The following is a 22,876-nucleotide window of genomic DNA, read 5'->3' as shown; positions in this document are numbered from 1 at the left end:
ATAAAATTACCATTGCAATTTAACCTAGTAATAACATCATGGCAAAGCACACTGTGATGATACTAATGGCTGTGGCTACATTTGCTGAAGAACCCAAAATACACTTCAAGAGTAGATGCAATATCAGCAAATGGAGTTCTATGCTCTTCCAGATTATGGCACCAGAATACAAAAAAAGCTCTTGTTTTGCTTTTTTGCTAAAGAATATTTCAGGCACAGGTTAAACCTATGCCCATCTTTCTGTAAGTTGGGGGCCACCTCCCACAGTATTCAATAGCACCAAGAGCTGGACCTTCAAAACGAAAAGAAAGGTTTGCTTCTTACATTATGAAATGCTTCAATTATCATAGGACCTTCATGTCCACGTGAAACCAAAGGTTTTATCTCCATTCCATATCCAGCTCTGGCATATCTCTAACATGCTGTGTTTACTCTCAGCTTCTAAAATGTATTACTTTTTAAGATGAGGGGTGTGGGGGAAGCAGATAAACAGGGCAGACCAGGTTATATTAAGATCACAAAACCACGCCATGTTTTCAGCAACTGGCTGATCTCCTGTGAAACAGGATTTCAGACTTTCTCTGGATTCCTTAATAAACAAATTCCTGGGAGCTTTCTGTGTATGATGATAGCCAACTTTCCTTTTTTTTTCAATGATTCTTCAGAAAGGGCACAAACTGATTCCTTGGAGAGATAGTGCTTTTTATCTACAGGGACTTTGTAAACAAATTGATCCAGATGTTTTGCTTTAGAACTCTCCAGACACAGTAAATTATTCCTTACTACATCAACACTTCATTTCCTCTATTTGCAACTAACATCTCAAAATAGACCACTTTTCAAAAGACAAATAATTGAAATGTTGTATTAGCATTAACAAGATCAGTTAAACACTTTCTTCAATAAAATCCCTCTTCTGTATATGGATGCATTTGGTGCCATATAACAGTTTCCAGAAAGGATCAAGAGCAAATATATTAAGAATGTATTTGGAATCTTTCCCTAAGCCATTGAAAATTTATCAAAGAAGTCTTAAGAATTTTATTTTTGCTTTCCTTTGTTCCATGATTTGCTGCAGTTATCTTCAAAAAAAACCCTAGACATGGGATGGTAATGGATTCCACAGCCTGAATTAAAAACTCAGACCACAACTAGTCTATCCCATTAGGATGAAACTAAAGTGGGACAAAGTAAGGGACGGAATAGGTCTACGAACTAGGTAAAAGGATATTTAACAATATTTGACAATATAAGCACATACATATTAAAAAATTAATGAAGAAGAAAGAAACCTGCTACCTGTGTTTCTTAGTGGCATGCCCAATATGTTATTCTTCAGAAATGCATATAGAGGCTGTTTTAATTTATGTTTTTTAAAAACCAGTAGTAAAAAGTGTTAATTGTCTTTAAAGATATAAGGGACGTCCTGAAATAAGAACAAGACAAAATATATTATCTGTAAAAAAAACACTGCCAAATATATCCCAGATCAATACACTGTACCAAAATACATTTTAGCTGATTTTCCTAACTTTCTTTAGATGTTTTTCTTCCATTTTACAATGATATGACCAGTTTCTCCACAGCATTGAGGTAATCTTTCCTAATTGCAGGCTTCCTGAAGGTCAGATGCTGACAAATATAGCAACCAGCTTTCCATTCTACGCTTCCTGAATTAGAATATTTGCTTTAAAATGAAATCATTGGTAGCCTCCCAGTTACTATAAGGACAGTGGGATCAACCGAGTGCACAGCAACAGATTACGAAGCAGGTGGCCTGAGGCTAAACCTAAACAGTTTCCTCACATAGCTTTGTAAAGTGGGGTGCAGATAACTCCTAATGAGTGGTAAGGTCTGTCTGGTCACTTCGTTGTATACAAGGTCTAGACAGGTCAAGGTCTAAGGATCAGAGCTTTTAATTACATTCTATTAACTACTCGTTAGTTGTAAAAGATGTCACCAGAAGACCCATCAGAGTTATAGTGTCTAATTATTAAACAGTAGTGCCCTTATAAGACCCTCGGGAATTGAAAAATTATAAGATACTGAAAGAGAAAAAAAGACAGCCAAAAAAGAGGTGAATCTGAGGACACAGCTGAAAATTGAGGTCATTGTTCTATATCACATTCCCCATGTAAAAGAGGAATTTGAAACTCATCATCTATTGAATCAGTCGGTATTTGGCAGCATCAAATCTAATGTTGAGTTAAACTACTTAGGAGACAGATTTGGAGAGCCTTTCATTGCAAAATGAGCAAATAATGAAATATACTTATTTCATAACCTGTATTTGTTACAAACACAACTCACTGAGCTGTTGCTCATTCCCTAAAAGCTAATAAAAAGGATAAATTAATATGACTAAAGCCAGCATTTTTCTACTTCCTTTAAATAAAAGCCTCATATGAAAGCTCTTGTGGTTTGGTGATACTGTGCTGTTGCTGACTGGCAGAGCAGGTTTTGGTGATACAATCCCCTGAAGACTGTTGTTATGCTGTTTTTCTCCCAGTATGAGTACTGGGAGAACACACCAAGTCAGACAGCTAAAAGGAGAGAGCACCTGGTAGGCATGAATTTTGCAATGACATGTTTTAAACCAGGAACAACCCAAAAAAAGAGGTAACAGGCTCAAACTTGAGCTGATGAAGAGGGCGCTCAACTGGGTCATAAGAAAAGGTAATGCTTATGTCTCGGGACTCAGAATGCTAGTATGCAGTGCTAAAGACTGATCTTGCCCAGCTGGGAGGACGATCTCAGGAGCCAGCAAGATGGTTCCCAGGGTCAGGAGACAAATTCCTGAGGTTCCCTTTAAAGGCAGCACAGCAGTGCTGGAATAACTCCAAAGTACTCTGACATTTCCCTTCTTTTCTTTCTTTCTCTTTGAGCACCCCAAAAATGGCACCGTTCAGACCTCCTGGACCTATGAAACATTTTGGAAAATGAAAGACTCCAGGTTTTATCATGAACTTTTGGTGCTTCTCAGCCTCCTGACAGCCCTTGAATTACCTGGACTGCAGCCTTCCTTGCAATATCTTGGCTCTGCTGTTCCCAGTCTGCCTGGAACCAATTAATGCATTAGCACAAAAAATGAAAAAGGAATTAATCATCCTTTTCTGAACCTCAAAAGATTAAATTTTTGGACAGGCCTTTACAGAGAGGGGTAAGATATGAACTGAGTTACCCCTTCCTAGCTGACAGAAAGTCTTGCTATTTATTTTCCTTCTTATCAGCTGGCACCCACAGTAAGTTGTGGGGCTGCACATATCAGCCTTGCTTCCCCTACCCCGTCCTCTGTAGAACCCTGGTAGAAACTGAAACAGGGCACCATCTTCTACCCACACTCTCCTCTTTTCCCTCCCAGGATGCAAACTGTACAGTACAAGGTAGCAAGAACTCCCACTTTGTCATCTCATGTTTGGATGGACCTTTTTTGCCCCAAACCTCAACATACCAATGCCAACACGAACCCACAACCTTTTTTAACCTCACTCATAAACTGATTACCTTCCTTCTGCCACCCAGGTGAACCTCTGAACCTCACAAACCAGTTCAGTTCCCTATAATCCTATCTATCCAGAAAAATACCTTTCTGTCCAATTCCTTTCCCCTGCCACAGTTAACCCACTCACTCCCAGATGCAATGTAGGGCTTCATCCTCCCTGGGACTCACAACCACTCCTCCTGCCTTCCACCAACCCCCCCCCCACAGGCTCAGGGCATCCCTAAGTACATATTAAGGCTGAAAGAGTCCTTAAACTCAAAGGAATGAGGATACCCTCATTCCTGACAAGCCTCTGCCTCCTCGTCCCTTCTGTTTCTGGACCTTGATAAGCAGAAACCAAGGCTGCAGGGAAAGCTTGTAAGAGCAGCTCACATCAGCAGTGCACCAAACGCTGCCTCTGCTCTACAGAATCAATCCATAGATGCTCCTCAGGGCTGGCATCACTTGACAAACTCACTCCATGCCCATGGCAAGCAGACAGCCAACAGGCATGGCAGGATGGGGTTCCGTCACACCTGGTGCCAGGAAGAAGGAACTCAGCCACTCTGCAGGTCTCCATGCCCTGCAGTTCCAGAACTACCAGATGGCCTTGATCCTGACTATACCTTCTTCTCATTTTTCTCCCCTTTACCAGATTTTCATTTCTGTCCCAAAACACTCCTGTATTTCTTTTTTTACCCTTAAAAACACAAGGCCTGGCTTTTCAAAATGCCAATTAAGCAAGAGGAGAGGGGAAATGACACATCAGGAGTAAAATGGAGCGCTCAATCCTCTGGCTCGTTAATTAGGATTTATGTACTGGAAAAATCCAATTCCTGGCACCGGTGAGTTAATAAAGAAATGAAAAAATGTCTGGAAAATTGGAAAAACTGGTATAATTGTCTAAGAAAACTAGCCCATCTGGTCATTTCCCCACACATTGTTATTAGCACCACAATTATTTCAGCAGGAGGCAAGCTGGGAAGAAGTAATACAGGACCAATGAAGAAAAGCAGTAGCAGGATAACCTACCATTCAGACACTGACTCCTGAGAGAAAGCAGACACGCCACTAAACAGGCAAGTCTACTTTAACATGTACTTCTTTAAACTGTGATTTATAGTGTTTAAACTGGAGATAATTATTTCCACTAGGGGTATCACAACTGCAAAATTACCCAGTTCCTTCTGTGCAGTCATTTACATTGGTACATAAATTGCTAATATTCCGATATTTGCATGCTTTTTCTAGTGGTAGGAAGGGAAATATGAGGTGCAAGGCAAGAGAAAACAGATCTCCAGACAGTAATTCATACAGCATGCATGATGTGTATATGAAAAGGATTCACTTGCATGTTCCTGAGACTCAAATGCTCACCATAAAGATTTCCCAGAGCATACCAGTGAATCTGGTAAACTACTTGTTCTTCTTTCATGATTGTTTTCTATGAGGAAGGCAAGAAAAAATATGTCCCAGGAAGAATGCCAGTAACAGTTGCATTTTGTTAATTTGCCTTTGAGTTTTTTGCTTTTATATTTTTGCATGGTGGTATTTCATGATATGAACATTTTGACAGTTTAATGGGGTTCTCTTGTTTCTTCTGCAGTGTAATCCTTCAGGAATCTTTTACAGAATGAGCCTCTTGCTAACATATCGATTACTAATATCTTTCACTTCTTTAAAATATGCATAAAAATTATCAGCCATGCTTCACAAGGAAAGTATGTTAATTTGCATTGTAGCTAAATTGGACAAGATCCAGTAAGAGATTTAGATACTTCAGTGTTAGGCAGCATAACACCTATCTTTCAGTACTTCAGATCCCACAGGAAAATTCAGAAAAGGAATGGAGTTCCAGGCTTTCTATTCAATTCACAGGATAAATTAAGTGCCTCAGAATTTAATCCAAAGCAGCCAACACACCATGCAAGCACCTGGTCGCAACATATTCAGGAGGCAACCACCTAGAACTGGCCACAGGCAAATGTTAAAAAGAGTACGCCCTAAATCCTGCTCGTTCAGGGAGGCAGTTTGATTTACAGGGTATCTGGAGCCCAGAAGCCTCTGCTCATGTTACATATCTGTCTTTGCAAAAAAATAAGCACGGTTCTCATTTTTTCTATTAAAAACAGGTTGGGAAAGCAGATGGATTCCTGTCTTCATATAATCACCCAGTAGTTGCCCAGTCAGTAAAGGATCTCATTTCTTTCCTTAGTTCAAGGGAGCTCGAAGTCAGATCTCCAAAGTTTCCTACTTACAAGTATGCTCAATGCCTCGAGCTTTGAGCTGTCTTTTTTTTTTTTTTTTTTTTTTTTTTCCAATGTCAAGAAGCTCTGGGCCCAAAACAGACATCAAAACCTGAGGCACAACAAGATCAGCAGGTAGCTTACTTGGAAGTAAGGAGGCATCCCTTTCTCCCCTTCTACCAGGACTTTTACTGTACTGTATCAAACAGCAGTTTCATGCAAAATGCACAATATGCCCCAGGAACAGAGAGAAGAAACACAAATCTCTTTGTGTAATCTGTGTCCAAGGAGCCCTCTTTCCTCATATGCACACTCTTCCTCTGACACAGTGAATAGTCAACTACTGCCTACACAGCAGAAAAAGCTTCACGGAGTAAGACGAAGAATGCTCTGCCACACAAACCAAGACTAGTTTTACAGCCTAGAGGTTAGGTATAACTCAGTCAGTGGAAGATGTAGGATTTCATCCCATTAGATAAAGGGGACCAAACATTTACCACTCTTCCTGCTCAAGTATCTCGGCCAGCAGGCTGGATGGAACCCCTTGCCGTGGCTTTTAGGAATAGAACAGCAGCTGCCACTCCCTTGTTTTGTGAAATGATTGAATCTCTCAGCACGTGAACATCCCTAATAGATTAAGTCCATCCTGACACAAACCTAACAGCTTTGCCCTTTTTCACACTAATGTATCATCTACCTCTTTAAATTAAACAACTTCTTACATGTCTTCTGACATCACCCAAACACCAACTACTTTATGTCAAAATATTCTGCTTCAACACATTTGGCTTTATCTCTTAAAATTAGCAAAGCATCCTTGCCTATCCCAAATAAGTGGCCCACAAAACCCAACCATATTCTTCTCAACCATGTCAAAATTTCAAAGTTTAGCAAAGAGACATGGGGCAAAGGGAGAAAGGAAGGAACTTGGACTAACAGATTTGCTGTGCTTCAACTTGGAATGCAAAAAGAGCATCTCAGCAAGTCCATACAAAACATATTTGTCTGCCATTTACAGTTACAAGATATTATGTTCTCATGCACGTGCAGAACTGATCTACTTTTTTATTTTCTACACTGGTACGTGAAGACATAAACATAGGAATGCTCTATTTTTAGATCCCTTTCAGGTCAGTATGTGATTTAGATATTGAGCTGTTTTGCTTTGTCCATATTAAGGTGCATGTACAAAAGACAACACTCAGGCTTCTGGGGGGTGTGCAGACAAAAGAGTCAGTGACTGTTGGTCCCTGGAGGGTGGTGAGTCAAAGTCAAATAGCAGAAGCCCCCTGTTACCATTGCTTCTTTCTACCCACCTTGTCTCTAAATAAATGACTGCTCACAGTGGCAGAGATGACCAAATTGTCCACGAAGCAGCTCCTCAGTTGTAATTATCTACAGTCCGGCATGGTCAGGCACCTGGAAATTTCTGACCACTTGCTTTGCTAATAACCTTTGGCTCCTCAGCAGAAGCTACCTATGCAGTTTAGCCATTCCTGCCAGATGGACAGCCAGTTCCATGAGAAAAGTAGAGTACAGGGGCCAGCTGGAGGTGTCTATCATTTCAATCTCAGTTTAATCTATCTGTGCTCACAAATCGATGCTCATGAAATGTAGGAACCTCCAGTTTCAGCTAGGGGCAGAGGGGGGGAAAGAGTTCCGCATCTCTTTTGACTTGGATAATTTTTATCTAAATCCTACTTTAGGAACTTCAGCCCTGTTTTATAGTATATAGCTCATCTTAATTACAATGGATTTGATTTTTTTAATCTTAATAAAGAACATGAAACCATATACAGCATTTACCTTAATGTCTGCAGCGCTTATTAACTTTTAGTCTCAGACATAATACAGTGAGTTTTGGAGTCCCAAGGCATTAATTACATGGTAGTTATGCTGCAATTATTTTGAAATTAGGACCTTTGAGGCACATTTATACTAAATACCCATACCATTAGAGATTATCTATTCAGTTGAATCATGACATTTTATGAGGGATCTTTTTTGTTGTTTGGCCTCCACTGGTGACTGCTGCCCCATTTGGCATTTACAGATTCTCCCCAGCTCATACAGAAAAAATAGCATGAATAGACAGTAATGCCCTTTGCCCTGCATTAACCCTTCTACTATCCCCACTCTCACCCATAACTAATTGTCGGCCAAGATTTCCAAAACTGATCACCGATAACCTCTTCCTCAGAGGTGCAATTGAAAATAGCTTTTCTTATGTTTCACCACTTTCATTGCCTGTGAAAAGGACATGCTTTACAGGGACAAGATACTGGTATCTAGAATTTTTTTATTTGTATTGCTAATATCAAAACAGATTACCTAATGGACACAATTTTAAATTATCAGATTTTCTTTTCCTCATTAATATAATTTGTTTGCTCTGTGTACTTCAGGTGCCAAAAAAGGTTAATAGGGCTGCATCACCCTCATACATAAACAGAATCAAATACCACTTCTCCAAGACACAGGGAGAGTAACTTGTGTAGAATTTTACATCCTTGTATCTCAATGCACTTTGACAAAAAGTAGTGTACATGTTCTTATCCATACTGTACCTAATAAGGAACTGAAGTAGAAAAGGGCCACAGAGCATGTTACGTATAGATATGGAAGCACAAAGAGCAGCTCCTTTCTAAATATTAGCCCTCCTTGTATGTTTTTCTTTCCCCTTACTTTTCTCCCTTTGCATTAGTAAGTCTGCTGTCAATGACTCTCATGATTAACCACACGAATTACAAAAGTAAGAGTGAAAACTAAACAACTGGGGAAAAGAAACCGCAAAGTGAAATTATTCTAAAGTCTTTGGGTGGGTTTTGGGTTTTTTTTGTTTAAAATTATTCTTTATTTTCAGCAACTAACACAGGCTTTGATTAAGATTTACTTTGTTAAAGAAGGAGCATATTCACTCCTGCTGTTCTGTTGAGAAAGAAATCAATACCTATCCTCTGAGATATCCAGGAAAACACAGGAAAAACCATAACAGAACAGACTTGGCATTTCTTAAATTTCTAAGTAAAAATCAAACAGGCAAAAAATCACTTAACATTCTTTATAGAACATAAAGCAGCAAAAAAAGACTTATGCCAAAGCTTTAAAATAATTCTTTCAAATCTTCCTAAAAAGAAGGGGAGGGTCAGGGTGCGTGGTGGTGGTGGTGGTGCAGGAGGCAGGAAGCATCATTACACTGGAATCCACGGAAAGAGAGTTGTTGTGCTTTGGAGGGTTTGGGGGTTGAACTATTTTTTTAAGAGCTAAAAGAAATCTCAAGGCTTACACTTGCCTTGGAGCCTCATTGCCAATTTTTGTGGTTTTACAACCACAGTTTCTTATTGCTTGTTTTTTTTCTCTGCCCCCATCCCTTTTTTTTTTTTTTAGAGAGGGAGGAGTTGTTTGTTTGTTTTTCTACAGTATTTCTCTCTTTCCCTGTTTGTTTTTCTACAGTATTTCTCTCTTTCCCATTGTCATGTACGATACCCACACACTAAACAAGGGAAACTAACACCAAAAGGAATGCAGAGGAACTGCCTATTCAAACCAAATGACATGTTTCCTTCTCCATCACCAAAGTCTAAAGGCTCTACTATGCAGGACTGCTGAAGTGAGAGGGAGATTTCACCCCTCTTCCCAACCTGATAACCAAGTTCTGCAGGACCTTAACTCCTCCATCAGTTTGTTTTCTAGCCCATAGGCTAGGACAGCCCAGCATGAAGGAGTTAAAGCCAGCAGTGCAAGTCAGCCTTTGGGCAGGGCATGCTCTGCCCAATACAATTGAACATTAGCATTTTTCCAGTGCAGCTATGCCTGGGACAAGCAGGCCTCAAGCGTTTAGCCCTGTCTATCTCATGAAGTCCACAAAAAGCAGACAAGACAAACACAAGAGCCTTCTCAGGAGGAGTCCAGCACCTTGTGGTGATACGGACTATGAAATAAGGGAGATGGTCTATAACCCTGAGGATATTTTGTGGGTTGCCACACTGAAGCCAGAGGCACAGAAAGGCTAGCCTCTTGTACATGCCAAGTGACAGACCCTTCTTGGGCACCCATGCCAACACATGGTCTTGACTGTAGTCTTGCCTGCAGAGATTCTTCTATAATAGGTAGATGGAATGACTACACACCTGTCCAGCCATACTTTCTACCACATCTGGTCTTGTTTTCCCAATATTACTGCTGCTGCATTATTGCCAAGAAGGAATTCTACCCAAAATGCACAAGACAAACAGGCTGAGGGCAAAAAATAGAGTATTGATTCCTTCCTCCTTTCATTTCACTTTCAGTCAGGCTAGTATTACAGGTACATGATGTCTATTATGGAGGAGAATATGTAAAATATCATTGTCATATCAGAAGTATTTTGTCCACTATTGGCTGGTACTAAGTAAAACAAAGACATTTCTGCATGCACAAGTCTTCTCTGGATCCAGCTTGAAAGGCTTTACTATGAGGGAGTCAAGGGAAAGCCAGGTTCTAACAGTGACACTGTGAGCTCTTTCATCTCCTGTCCTGGGTATTTTCAATATTTATGAGTTTTATTCTTAAAAACCTTTGTGAAGAAAGAGAAAAGTTTTGGGTTTTTCTGATTGCTGCAGGCCCCTGCTAATTAGTCATACTGAGGCTGATGTTATGATGGGGGAAAGAGCACATCCTTTGCTGATTTTTATGCTTATGATTTTGTAACCTTGTTTGAAGTTTTAAATAAATAACAGCTTCTTAACAGTAGCTTGAAATAAACAGTGAGTTTGTCTCTGACCTGTGTACAGTATTTCTTGGGTTTGATGGTGGGGTTTGGCAATGGAAGGGAGGGGAGAGCAAGATGTTTCTTCCCCCTTGCCATTTTTCTTCTTGGACACTGCTAGAAAATCTAGTCTTGTACGCCCAATATCCCCAAGGCTGCAGGAAGTAGTCCCTTCTATTTCCTGATCATCTCAGTGGACCCAAAGCAGGTAACAGGAGAGACAGACAGAAAATAAGTTTTAGACATATATGTGCTTCAGTGATGAGACCTACCTGGACACATTGCCTGCAATCTCTTTGGACTAAGGACCTCCAGGACATCCATCCTTCCCAAAGGCCAGTATAGGGACAATGTGATTCCATACCACACTGTGGGGATTGCCTGTGATTCAGATTTGCGTAACACAGTCTGCACTGTTCTCGCAAGAAACATACCACAAGGGAAAATCTGAGTTGTTGCTGGTTTCTAGTGACTAATTTTTGACAACACTAATAAAGCATTTTACAGTTCGCTGCGGGTTCTCTCTTAAGTATTTGACTCTTTACAGTTTGAAGTAAATCCTAACACTTTCCACCACAGAAGGCATTCAGGCTAATTCAACTCATGTTCACTACATCACAAACTGGTAACCAGCAGGGGTGTTAGTTTCCCTCTGTATTGTAAGGACTGCTCATGCTTTACATAGCTAACTCAAGGTGGGAATCTCAGAAGAGCAGCTTACAAAGAATCAGTTGTTTTAAGACTTGTTGTTTAATTCTTAAGCCCATGAAAAAAATTATTGCTGTAATAAAAAAATCAGTGAAAATAAATAAAAGGAGCTTTAAATTAAAAGCTAAAGTTTGACAAGTCTGTTACAAACACGGAAAGATGCAAAGGCTTTGCAAGTCCTAAGGAAAGGGTGTTCTTCTTTTATATTTCACAGTATTTTACACATTTCTTGAATACAAGCAATCTGTTTTACTCTCAAACATTGTACTCTTTGTTCCACAGTCTGGAAAAACAAATTCCCCTTTTAGCCATTTCTTTTCCTGACCACAGGAAAATACAGACAGTCAATTTAAGATTCATGTTCCTGAAGAGGTATACATGTTGTTATGATCTCAAGTATGCTAATGCTTGAGAGCTTGACTAGGCATTTCATATCTGCACGTGGGAACAGTGACATGCTTATAAGTTTTCCCCCCAAAAATGAGGATTCACTGAAAGTGAAAGGGGATGACTTGCAGCAGTTTACCCAAAAGTTAAAGTTCATCATCACAGCATTGAAAAGCTATAAATAGACATTTCAGAAGGAAAAACCAAGAACCATACTTTCCCCTTTTCCCATTTTCTGTAATATCTAACCATCTGTATTCAAGCCCCTGTTTTTCTCCCTCTCTTCAGAAAACAAGTCTCTCAACTTATCAGCCTTTCTAGCTAGTTTTCTGTCTTTTGTTTCTTCATCTCAACATCCTTTGGCCATCCTTTCTGTTCTCAGTATCTCACCTCCACATTTCTTGTGGAACTGCCTTTGCATTTCAGGCTCCTGAGTTTTCTAACACTAGAGAGCTTTCATGCCCAGGTGAGCATTTGTCTGGGTGGTGCAAAACCACTAAACCTGGGCATGGAAGCATCTATTATTTATAAAAACACAAAGTTCATCTGCAGGTAACATTCCTATTATAAACTCCTGAACTTAAAATCTGCAGTTTAAGGAATAAAAAAACATGGACTGAGATTGTCATCTCATATCTTTAAGACTAGGACATTTTTCTAGGTTCACTGAATTGTAGCCTGACCTTGCAGATTACCTTTGTTCTTTTTATGGCACACAGTGTTCATCAGATGAATACTAGTGCTCCCCAGTCATGTGAAGGATTATCTAATCCTAATTGTACTGGTTTTTCTATATTTTCAATATCTAGCTACATTTTTTGCAGGATTTCTTCAGCAGCTCCTGCTGCAGCTGCGAGTAGCCCCACTACATCTCTTTCCCAGATGTTCTATAATTTCAGATAGATGTGTCTTACAGAACCCACAACTCAATTGTTAGAGAATCTGTCCCTGTGCTTCTATAGTCCTTTTATACTTTTTTTTTAATGTAGGAGCTAAAACCTTAGTGCTGAAGATGGCCCACATTATGTGAGTGTTCAGTGGCATACTTACCTATTGCCCCTCCAACAGAAGCTAAGGTAGCAGGTGATTACTGCAGTTTGCCCTAGGCTGATGGCTTCTGCAGGACACATGCTCAGAATCAGTGAGGACTGGCACTCTGAAATTTTCTAACATGCTCTGGCTTATCTAACCTTACTTCACGCTTAGGAACACTATTTAGGCATGAATACGTCAATGTGTCAGGCACTGTGGCAATGTAAGCAAAACACGTAACACTCTGCCCCAATGAAATTACATTATGGGCATAAAAAGGGAGAGAAACAAATACCAAAGGCAACAATAGAACACCTGGTAGTTCCACCTGTAGTGATCTACCACTAGTAACCTAGTTTTTGCCAAGGTTTCTTTTAGCTATGACCAAAAAAAAACCCAGAGTTTTTAAGGTCTAGGGTAAGACCACAGATTTCTTTAATGGCTGGTTACAGGAAATTCTTTTCAAGCATTAGTAGTAGTAGAAAGGAAAGCAAAAAGGTAATTGCCTGAAATAAAAAACAAGAAATGAAGGTCACTATCAGTAGCCAACTAGAAGCCCTTCTTGGAGATAGCATCTGAACAGTGAAACAGAGGCTGAAGATAAGAAAGGCCACAAACCCAAAGAAAAGTAGTTCCCATTTGGTAGGACAGAGCTGAATGAATGTGGATGGATGACAATGGCTTATCTTAAAGAAATTATATTAAAAAAAAAAAAAAAGACATCAAGATGTGAAAGTGATGACTTAGAGAATGTGTCTGTTGAATATGACTTTCCAGGTCAAAAGCCTGAACAGTAGGCAAGATGGTGATCAAGCAAGGAAGATATTGAGCAAGATTTGGGTGAGAAGTTAAGAAGCTCAAGTTTGGTCATAGTGGACTTGTGCTGGTGGCTAATACCACCCAGGAATTGTTAGACATGGACTAACATGTTTGTTATCAGCTCACTTAACCAAACCCACAGATGGGTGTCCTGATCTTGGGGCCCCAATGGGATGCACTCCCAAGTGCTGAGGGAGCTGACAGATATTATTGCTGAGATAGTCTCCATCATCTTTGAAAGGTCATGGAGGACAGGAGAGGTGTTTGAGGGCTGGAGGAAAACCAATGTCACTCCAGTCTTCAAAAATGGCAACCAGGAGGACCCAGGCAACTACAGGCTGGTCAGCCTCACCTCCATCCCTGGAAAGATGGTGGAACATCCTGGAGGTCACCTCAAAGCATGTGGAGGACAAGAAGGTCATCAAGAACAGTCAACATGGATCCACCAAGGAGAAATTATGTCTGACTAACCTGATAGCCTTTTATGATGGAATGACTAACTGGGTAGATGAGGGGACATATTTTCTACCTTGACTTCAGCAAGGCTTTTGACGCTGTCTCCCACAACATATGTAAGCTCAGGTAGTGTGGGTTAGATGAGCAGACGATGAGGTGGATTGAGAACTGGCTGAATGGCAGAGGTCAGAGGGTTGTGATCAATGGTGCAGAGCCTGCCTGGAGGCCTGTAGCTAGTGGTGTTCCCCAGGTGTCAGTACTGGGTCCAGTCCTGTTAAACTTACTTGTCAACAACCTGGATGAAGGGACTGAGGGTAACCTCAACAAGTTTGCTGATGATACAAAACTGGGAGGAGTGGCTGATTCACCAGAAGGCTGCGCTGCCATTCAGCAAGACCTGGACAGGCTGGACGTTGGGTGGGGAGAAACCTCATGAAGTTCAATAAAGGCAGCTAGTGAGGAATAACCCCACGCACCAGTACAGGCTGGGGTTGACCTGCTGGAAGGCAGCTCTGTGGAGGAGGACCTGGGAGTGCTGGTGGACAGCAAGTTGCCCATGAGCCAGTAGTGAGCCCTCGTGGCCAAGGCCAGTGGGATCCTGGGGTGCATTAGGAAAAGTGTGGCCAGCAGATGAACGGAGGTGAACCTCCCCCTCCACTCTGCCCTGGTGAGGCCACGGACCTGGAGTGCTGTGTCCAGTGCTGGGCTCCCCAGTCCAAGAGAGACAGAGAACTACTGGAGGGGGTCCAGTGAAGGCTATGCAGATGTTGAGGGGACTGGAGCACCTCCCTGATGAGGAAAGGCTGAGAGAGCTGGGCCTGTGTAGCCTGGAGAAGAGGAGACTGAGAGGGGACCTCATCAATGCATATAAATATCTTAATGGAAAGTCTCAAGAGGATGAGGCCAGGCTCTTTTCAGTAGTGCTTAGTGACAGGAAAAGGGCCAACGGGCACAAACTGAAACACAGGCAGTTCCTTCTCAGTATAAGAACTTCTTTACCTTGAGGATGACAAAGCACTGGAACAGGCTTCCCAGAAAGCCTGTAGAGTCTCCTTCTCTGTAGTCATTGAAAACCCACCCGGATGCGACTCTGCGCGACCTGCTCTAGCAGAGGGGTTGGACTAGATGATCTCCAGAGTTCCCTTCCAACCCTGATCATTCTGTGATTCTGGTAGAGGAAAATAGTATGTTGACTGTCTGGGAAAAAATTGGAAGTTAAATTCAAAAGTTTATAAGACTCTTTTGCCTCTGTTGCAAAGTATATAACTTATATTATTCTTACCATTGCTAGTTTCATTTCATGACAACAGTAAGAGGAAATCAAAAAGATGAAGTCTGCTGAAAAGAATAGTCAGTGGACTCAGTAAGGGGGATTTTGCAAATGAGAAGCATGGCATAAATTGACAGAGCTCCACTGATGCTAAGGGAAACCTGCCAAGCTATGTCCAAGCATCAACTTCTTTCTATGTTTCCAAATAAATGAAGTGTTTTTGACCCAAAGGTTAACTCTGATCTTTGCAGTATTCGTAAAAATGATTGATATGCTGGCTTTCTTTATATCTAGATATATATGGCAAGTCACAGAAAATTATTACAGATAATAAGTAGACAGACGGATAATATCTGGAGAAACCTGACAGCTCCAGAAGCTTTCAATGGCTTCTGCTCTTTTTCACTCTTCAAAATACCTGCCAGGATGTATAGTAGAGAGCGGAAGCTACTACAGAAATGGCAAAGATGGTGAATCATCTGGTAAAAGTTTGGGCTTTTTTTCTTCTTTAACATGTACAGCTTCAGAAATCAAAAAGTGTTCCATATAAACAGAAGAGAAGCTATTACAGTATAATAGTTTCTGGTGTTGGTATCTCTCCAAAAAGCTGTAAAACTAGTTTTTCTTGCAACGTTGGCATTTTGCCACTATTACCTTGTGAATGACCAATGGAATGATGGGGAACAAAAAAACCAAGAGATTCTTTTTTTACCCGTTGCATATTGAACAGAGAATGTTTCCCTTCAGCTTACTTCAATTTACTTAAATAATAGGGTTCTCCTACACATATAACGCAACTGAACAGCAAGTTAACTGGAGATTGTAAGTTTCATTCACCTCTCAGTTAATGGCCTAGTCTAGAGCATATCACGCAGCGTTTGAGTGGTTTGGAAGAAACACAGCTGAACTATATGTTACCAGCCAAACATGAGAAGTCATCAAAAGCACCTACTGAACAGTAAGTATTATGACAGAGTGACAGGGTGCTTTGCAAGAACTTATGAACAATGTGAATCCGATACTCCACAGTCCTGCAAGTTCTGCAGTTGTCTACATCTGTGCAAAAAGATTTCAAAATATACAGATAAGATCAATTTGCACTGATGCCAATTACTATACAGAATGTAAAGCAGCAAAAAACCAAGCCTTCTGTCTCCCAGTCACCCAATGTAGATGACCAGTGATGTTTACTCATAGACTGCTCTCTCTAAAACTTTAATATATTTGTAAGAGAACTATATGAAAAACACATTCCCTGATGGCATTATGCTTTAAAAGGCTCAAAAACAAATAAATTAATTTAGTATGTTATGAAAGAATTAAACAATACCAACATATTTTTACTGTTCCCATGAGGATTACTTTTTTCTTATGGGCCTGCTCTTTGCTTCTTGCGAAAATTCAAGACGGCCCCAGAGACTGGCATAATAAACCTGCTAGTCATTTATGTGAATGACAATTGCCATTTCTGGGCTTACATCTGGCAGAGGCCACCTTCCTAAAAAGGAGAATACAGAGTGACATTTCTTCTGACACAGAGTCCTCTGGGAATTAACTACAAACACATTTCCACCTTGTTTTAATACCACTTTAACAATCAGAAGCAAAGCTTTAATCTTTTTAAAAATATATTTCCTTAATAAAATTAAAATTCTTTGGGGATTTTTCTGGCATTTAAAATAATACCAGACACAAAAAAAAGAAGTATTTAGATCATCCTACAAGATTTTAAAGGGTTTTGTTCCACAGAATCACAGGAGATAATGAAATGTGACTGTATTAGTTCTAGACCAATGTGGTGACATGTCACTTAGTTAAAAGAACTGGCATATTTAGGGATAAATTCTTAAATTCTTAATCAGAAATTTTAAGATACACCAGATAATATGATGCATCTTCTTATTTGTGTCCTCAGGAATGCCTGTCTGTTTCTACAGTCCAGAAAGGAAGTTTACAATGAGTTGTTCTTGTTCCCTATGTGAGCCCCCCATCCCAAAGTCCAGGGGGCCACAGTGCTACTGAAGAAAAGACCTGTTTGTACATAATGCTCTGAGAAAGCAGATCGCAGGACAAATTGAAGCAATTCTTACAAATTCTGAAGCCATCAGAGTCAACAACAAAACCATCATTGACTTTTAGCAGGGCCAGGTTTTGTCTCTAAAGTCTCTTCGCTCCATAGGAACTTTGCTAGCTCATCAGAGGTGCCTTCTGTGAGACGGCCAGCTTGACTACCATGATCATAATAGCCAACACAGTAGGAAGTTCACTTACAAATAAGTGGAATTCTAACATTTTTAGTTGTATGCACTATTTGAAACAGGGGTAATTAGATTTAAAACAGGCAGAAATTAGTTGGGGTTGGATAGAAGACTTGATAAGGTGCTGAAGAGGCTGTGAGTCAGCGAGGGAAGTATGTTACAACATGATTCCCCCTCCCTTATCTACTCAGCATGTATACATCAACTAAGTGTCACAGTTGTATTCCATAAGTACATAGTGAAATGTGAATTATCTCAGGGAAATGCTGGTTGCAAACACATTTGTACTTTGTTCTCTAATTCACTTAAATTTGCCTGTTGTGCTGTTGAGAAGATAGCCTTGACATGATAGTTAAACTTTTACTCTGTGTGATTCTGGTAAATAAAGGGCCTGATAAAATATTTATTTTTTTTTTAACTGGAGACAATGCCAGAGCTATATTTGTAATATACTTTATTACAAACTAATCACAGAACTGTACTGAGACTATGAATACTACATTTTCTTTCTTTGATTAAAGACAACAGTTGCCTTTGTAGCCAAATACAAATCACAATGGTAGGAGGAAGATAGGAAAGGGAAGCTTACTGGAAAAGTATATTACTATGACTTGATACGTATGTCCTGTAGCTGTTATGAACAGCACTAGTAACATTTTAATGTGATTAATGTGTTTTTAAAGGGCTTTCAGACTTCCACTGCACTGAATATACAATAATGACCAGGACTAAGTGCATGAATTCGAAGAATATCATCACACAAAACCTGGATTTCTACAATTTGTATTTGAAACATCACTGCAAGATAATGTCAGTAATACCAGTATTTCCTATGCAATAGAAAGATGTATATGACGCAGTTAGAAGCAAAACAAAAGCAAATATTTATATTTGTGATTATATAAAACACTAAAATAAGAGTACTTACATTTAAACCAAAAATTAGGTAATTTGAACTACACAGGCACTGAAGGACTTCTCTTTGCAAAAGTAACTCCTACCTTCATAAAAAAAAAATATGTTAAAACCAGCTTATTTCTACACATTAGCAGCTGGGTTCACTTGAGCTTGTAGGTTTTACTTTTCAGATTTTGTCTTTTGAGATTGCACAGATTTAAAACTTCAGGTATTATTTACAGCACCACAGAACTCATGGAAAAAATCAGTCATCCATATATATATTTTCAAATATGAAAGGACATAGAAATGCAGAATATTTACACCAGATGGACACAGGGAAAGAAATTTAATCTATTACATACATGAGAGTAGCAACCCCACTCCCAAACATCTCTTCGCTACAGGAACCGTAACAGAAGAACAGAGAAAGTGCTCTGGCAAGAAATTGGTTGTGTTTCAAAAATATGAACATTTTTTTACTGGACATAACATAAGTAATGTATGCGACGTTCCTGAACACATACTTCTCAGGCACTGCAGGTTATTTCTTGCCCAGAGAAAAGAGGAATCATAATCAATGCAAGAGTATGGTAATCCATACATTAGTAAGATCTGAGCACAAACAACTGACAAACACAGAACCAAGGTGTGTTACAAAGCCAATATTCTGCATTTGAAAAAAAAAACCGTGCAAGACATGGACATTGCCCTTTAAAAATAAACTTAAGAAAACTTTTTTAAACTATGTGATACATCAAAGCTCCAACAATTTCTTAGAAACAGACCTTCTGAGTATTTTATACCAGGAAACACTAGCAGCTATAAATCTGTCTAAACATATGTGTGCCTACTTGGATAGTTTCTCTGATGTTGCAAAAGATGGTATAAAGAATGGCACAAATGTCTGTGAAATAAGATTCAATAAATTTTAATAAGAATAAGGGTTTATATCTGAAATTTTTGAAAATCAGGATAGCTTTGGCAGTTCAGAACCATGAAATAAGTTACCATCAGAACATTTAATGGAGTTCTACTGATTCATATCTTACTAGTTTTTAAAAGTTTTGAAATACTTTAGCTATTAAAAAATTGCTCACTACATTAAACAGAAACACTATAAAGTCAGTAAGTGAATACTAGTTGATACCAGAATTGATATCACTTCCCAAAGAGTTTTGCACCAGTCTAATCAGCCAGCTTTTAAGTACAAATAAAATTATAAATAATTAAAAAAAATTTAAAAGGGTAATACAGTGTTGAACCTAGTGACCTGAGTAGATGAATCCCCATTAAGAGAAAGGTTGTCACCAGATTTGACAAGATGGTGGTTACTAAGCACAGAATTAAATGTTCAGGCATTCACTGGAAGACTGTTCTTTTCAACAGTGGCTACATTTTTGTTATTAATTCAACAATTCAACCACAGAAAAAGTAAACAATTTAAAGTATTCCTTTGAAAAAAAAGCCATCAGAGAAGAGAGATGTACTAATTATTGCAGATTTCTGCCTCATCCATAAATGTGGCTGCATGATTGAATCCAGCCCAGCATAAGGAAAAATAAAAGAGTACAAACGAAAGACATGCAGGAGATCTGGGCTTGGCTTCATGCCCACTGTCATCACAGTCAAACTCCATTTCCAAGATCCACCACAACACTTTCCTCTTAAGCTTCCTCTGGGTCACTATGACCTTTGTTAAATGCTACAACAAGTGATAATACTGAAGACGAGGAGTATATTTGTTGCAGTTTAAACTGAAAGGAATCAGGGGATCTGAACCAGATTGCAGTTAAATGTAATATATTGCTCAGCTCCAATCCTCTTTGTTCCAGATGCATGATTTGTTACTAGTTTTAACAGAATGCAAGCTGTATTTTGTAAAGACTAAAAACAACACATTACAGCATGCAGAAGCACCATCTATCAATTTTCTAAAAGGCAATTGCACCTGCCTGCAAACTTGTCCTTATTTGACTGAGCCCTCTGGGTAGCACAATGGTTTAATGCAAGAGCCCTTCATATTTCAAGGGTGTGGTTCAGCTCTGGCTTCTCAGAAATGAGTCTAAATTTAGCAGGTAGTGAAAGTTTATCCAGTAAAGAAAAAAAAAAAAAAAGAAGAAGAAAGAAAGAAAATCCCTCTTCACATATCTGTATACATCAGTATAATTCACAGATCGTGCTCTGCCACTTCCCCAAGACTGACCTACATCACTCTTGTTCTTTCAGTCTTGCAGTTCTCTCAGGCAAAGTGGGCAGCACACCCAGTGCTTTGCACCAATGCCATCCTTTCCACACTTTCAGAAATATTGACTCCTAAATTGTTAAGAAGGAACACAGGAGTTTAGCCCTGTAGCTATAGCCCTGAGTACTGGCCCTGACCACTGCAAAAGTAAACAATCATTTAAAGCTAGTCTGTTAAAATGTTCCAGTTTATCTTCAAACAAAAATGTAAAGCAAAACTTTGTTTTTATTTGCTCTTCCCAAAAGACAAAGATAAAGGACGCAGTAAAAATACTGGGACTGCAAAAGGAAACAAGGTACTGCCATTCACAACATCACATCAGGAAAAGGAAGACAGATTACTTTAGTGCAAAAACTGGTTTCAATTGTGATTACTGTGGACACTGTTACAATTTTCATTCTTATCTGGTCTCAGCTCCTGAAATTTTTTGATGATTTAACACAGTCCTCACCCAAGCAAAATTTCTGGGAGCTTCAGTGACATTTTTGGAAGAGCAAAATTAAATAAAACAAGGAAGAGCTGCATAGGCATATGACTATACTCTGGCAGCTGGGTTACATTCAGAGCAGTTTGCTGAAATGAATGGGGCTATTTATGCAGCAAGGAACTGTTCAGAAACCTGTGCTGGCATTATTACTCTGCATCCCCAGTAAACTTCAAACATACACATACTGACTCCAAACACAGCAGGAACTACCCACAACACCATCGCAGCTCAGTTCCTACCCATCACAACTGTCCTCCCATTCTGTGCAGTGCTCACAGCAGGATGGGACCTTCCACTTTGTGTCCCAGCATGTTGCCACTTTGCAGGGAGAAGTGCTGCATGCAAAAAACTCACAGGAACTCAGCAGGAGTCACTGCCACATGCAGAGTCAAGAGACTGGCTAACAGCGGGGCTCACAGAGCACTCTTGCAACAGCCTACCTGTCCCTTCCTACAGATGCAGAGGAGCAGACTGGTTCATGAGGAAATCTCGAGCCAGGTTTTCAGTTCCTATTTTTCTTCAGGCTGTGTCATTTTCCAAATGTTTTGCTGTGGAAAGAAACACACAGCTGATCACATATTAGGTCAAGCATTGTGCAGGAAGACTATTGTAGAACTACTTATTGGGGAGCCCTGCTGACAGCCTCCAAAGAGAGCTGCCAGACGAAATTACATGGGATCGCTTACATCCTACATGGGGCATATGCTTGAACAGGAACTAAAGACATTAAGAGAGAATGTGGAAGTCTGTCTTGATCACCAGAGGTCAGCTGACTGATGCCGTCATGTATTTGTACGAGGCAAGGTCACCCAACTCTCACCAAACAAAAACCTCAGCGGGAACACACAGGCAGGAACCCCTACGTTGAAGAACAAGACACCATGTCCCATTAAGATCCCACAGGGGCTGAACTTGCTACATTATATAATGGTGAATTTGGCTTCTACCTCTCTGCATGGTAGGGATTCTCAGCTCCTAAGGAGTTCACAACTTGGAGGAGCTGTGAGATGTTGCCTCTGGCCATGGGTGTGGCTTTAGTACTGCCATAATTTCCTGGCTCTTCTGTTTCTGTTGTCCATGTCAAGCGTTTTGAAGTGGCACTGTTACTTATTTCTAAGTGCAGTTGCCACTGATGCTGAACAGTGATCCATTGTTCCTATTGTTCCTTCCGCACTCAGTGGTTCATAAAAACAATGCTTAAGATGCAACTTCAGCACAGGGAGTCCCAAAACTGCTGACTGTCAGAAGCTGGGAAAGTATACCAGCAGGAAGGATCACTCTGTACTTGCCCTGCTTCTTACACTTCTCCATAAGCATCTTCTGAGGACTGCTGTGAGGAGCAAGGTGCTAGGACCTTTGGTACAAGCGTGTATTGCTCCCCTTATGCTCTTCCTCTGACACTTCCCTGATCAACACGAATAGTTAAAGTTCAATTACTTTGACTGACAATGCCAATGTCCTTTCTACTGCTGTTTAAAAACTGCTCTCAAAGTGTAACACTTTGGTTTTCCATGTCAATGTACTTTCCAGACTGTACTGCATTGACTGAAGTAACCACACCACGGGAGTGAAGCAATCTTTGCTGAACAACAAAGAAAAGCCTGAAATAAATATTGGAACATATTGATATACTCTGGTTTGGACATAACTACCTCGGGGAAAAAAAAGAGAGAGAGAAAAAGAAAATCTGCATTCTGTCACCTGGTCCTCATGAGGATTTACAATTTCAACAATAACAAGGGGAATGTTTGAAGAAGGGAGAATTAGGGAAGATGAAGAGATTTAAATTTCACCAGCATTTTCCATCTTTTGATAAAATGTTAAATGGATGTTTATTTAAGCA

General features: G+C 39.9%; 1 long non-coding RNA gene across 4 annotated transcripts in view; it reads right to left on the bottom strand.

The window, feature by feature from the left end:
- Nucleotides 1-22,876, bottom strand: part of LOC114015758 (uncharacterized) — a 166,538-nt gene that overhangs the window by 106,695 nt on the left and 36,967 nt on the right. For all 4 annotated transcript variants that reach the window (XR_008733305.1, XR_008733304.1, XR_008733306.1 and 1 more), the window contains exon 3: nucleotides 21,474-21,581. This is a non-coding gene — a long non-coding RNA (uncharacterized LOC114015758). The remainder of the gene's footprint in view (nucleotides 1-21,473; nucleotides 21,582-22,876) is intronic.

This window comes from Falco cherrug, chromosome 7 (assembly GCF_023634085.1).
Source record: "Falco cherrug isolate bFalChe1 chromosome 7, bFalChe1.pri, whole genome shotgun sequence".
In the NCBI taxonomy this organism is placed as follows: domain Eukaryota; kingdom Metazoa; phylum Chordata; class Aves; order Falconiformes; family Falconidae; genus Falco; species Falco cherrug.
The sequence above is the reverse complement of the archived record's forward strand: the minus strand, read 5'-3'. Positions and strand labels throughout refer to the sequence as shown.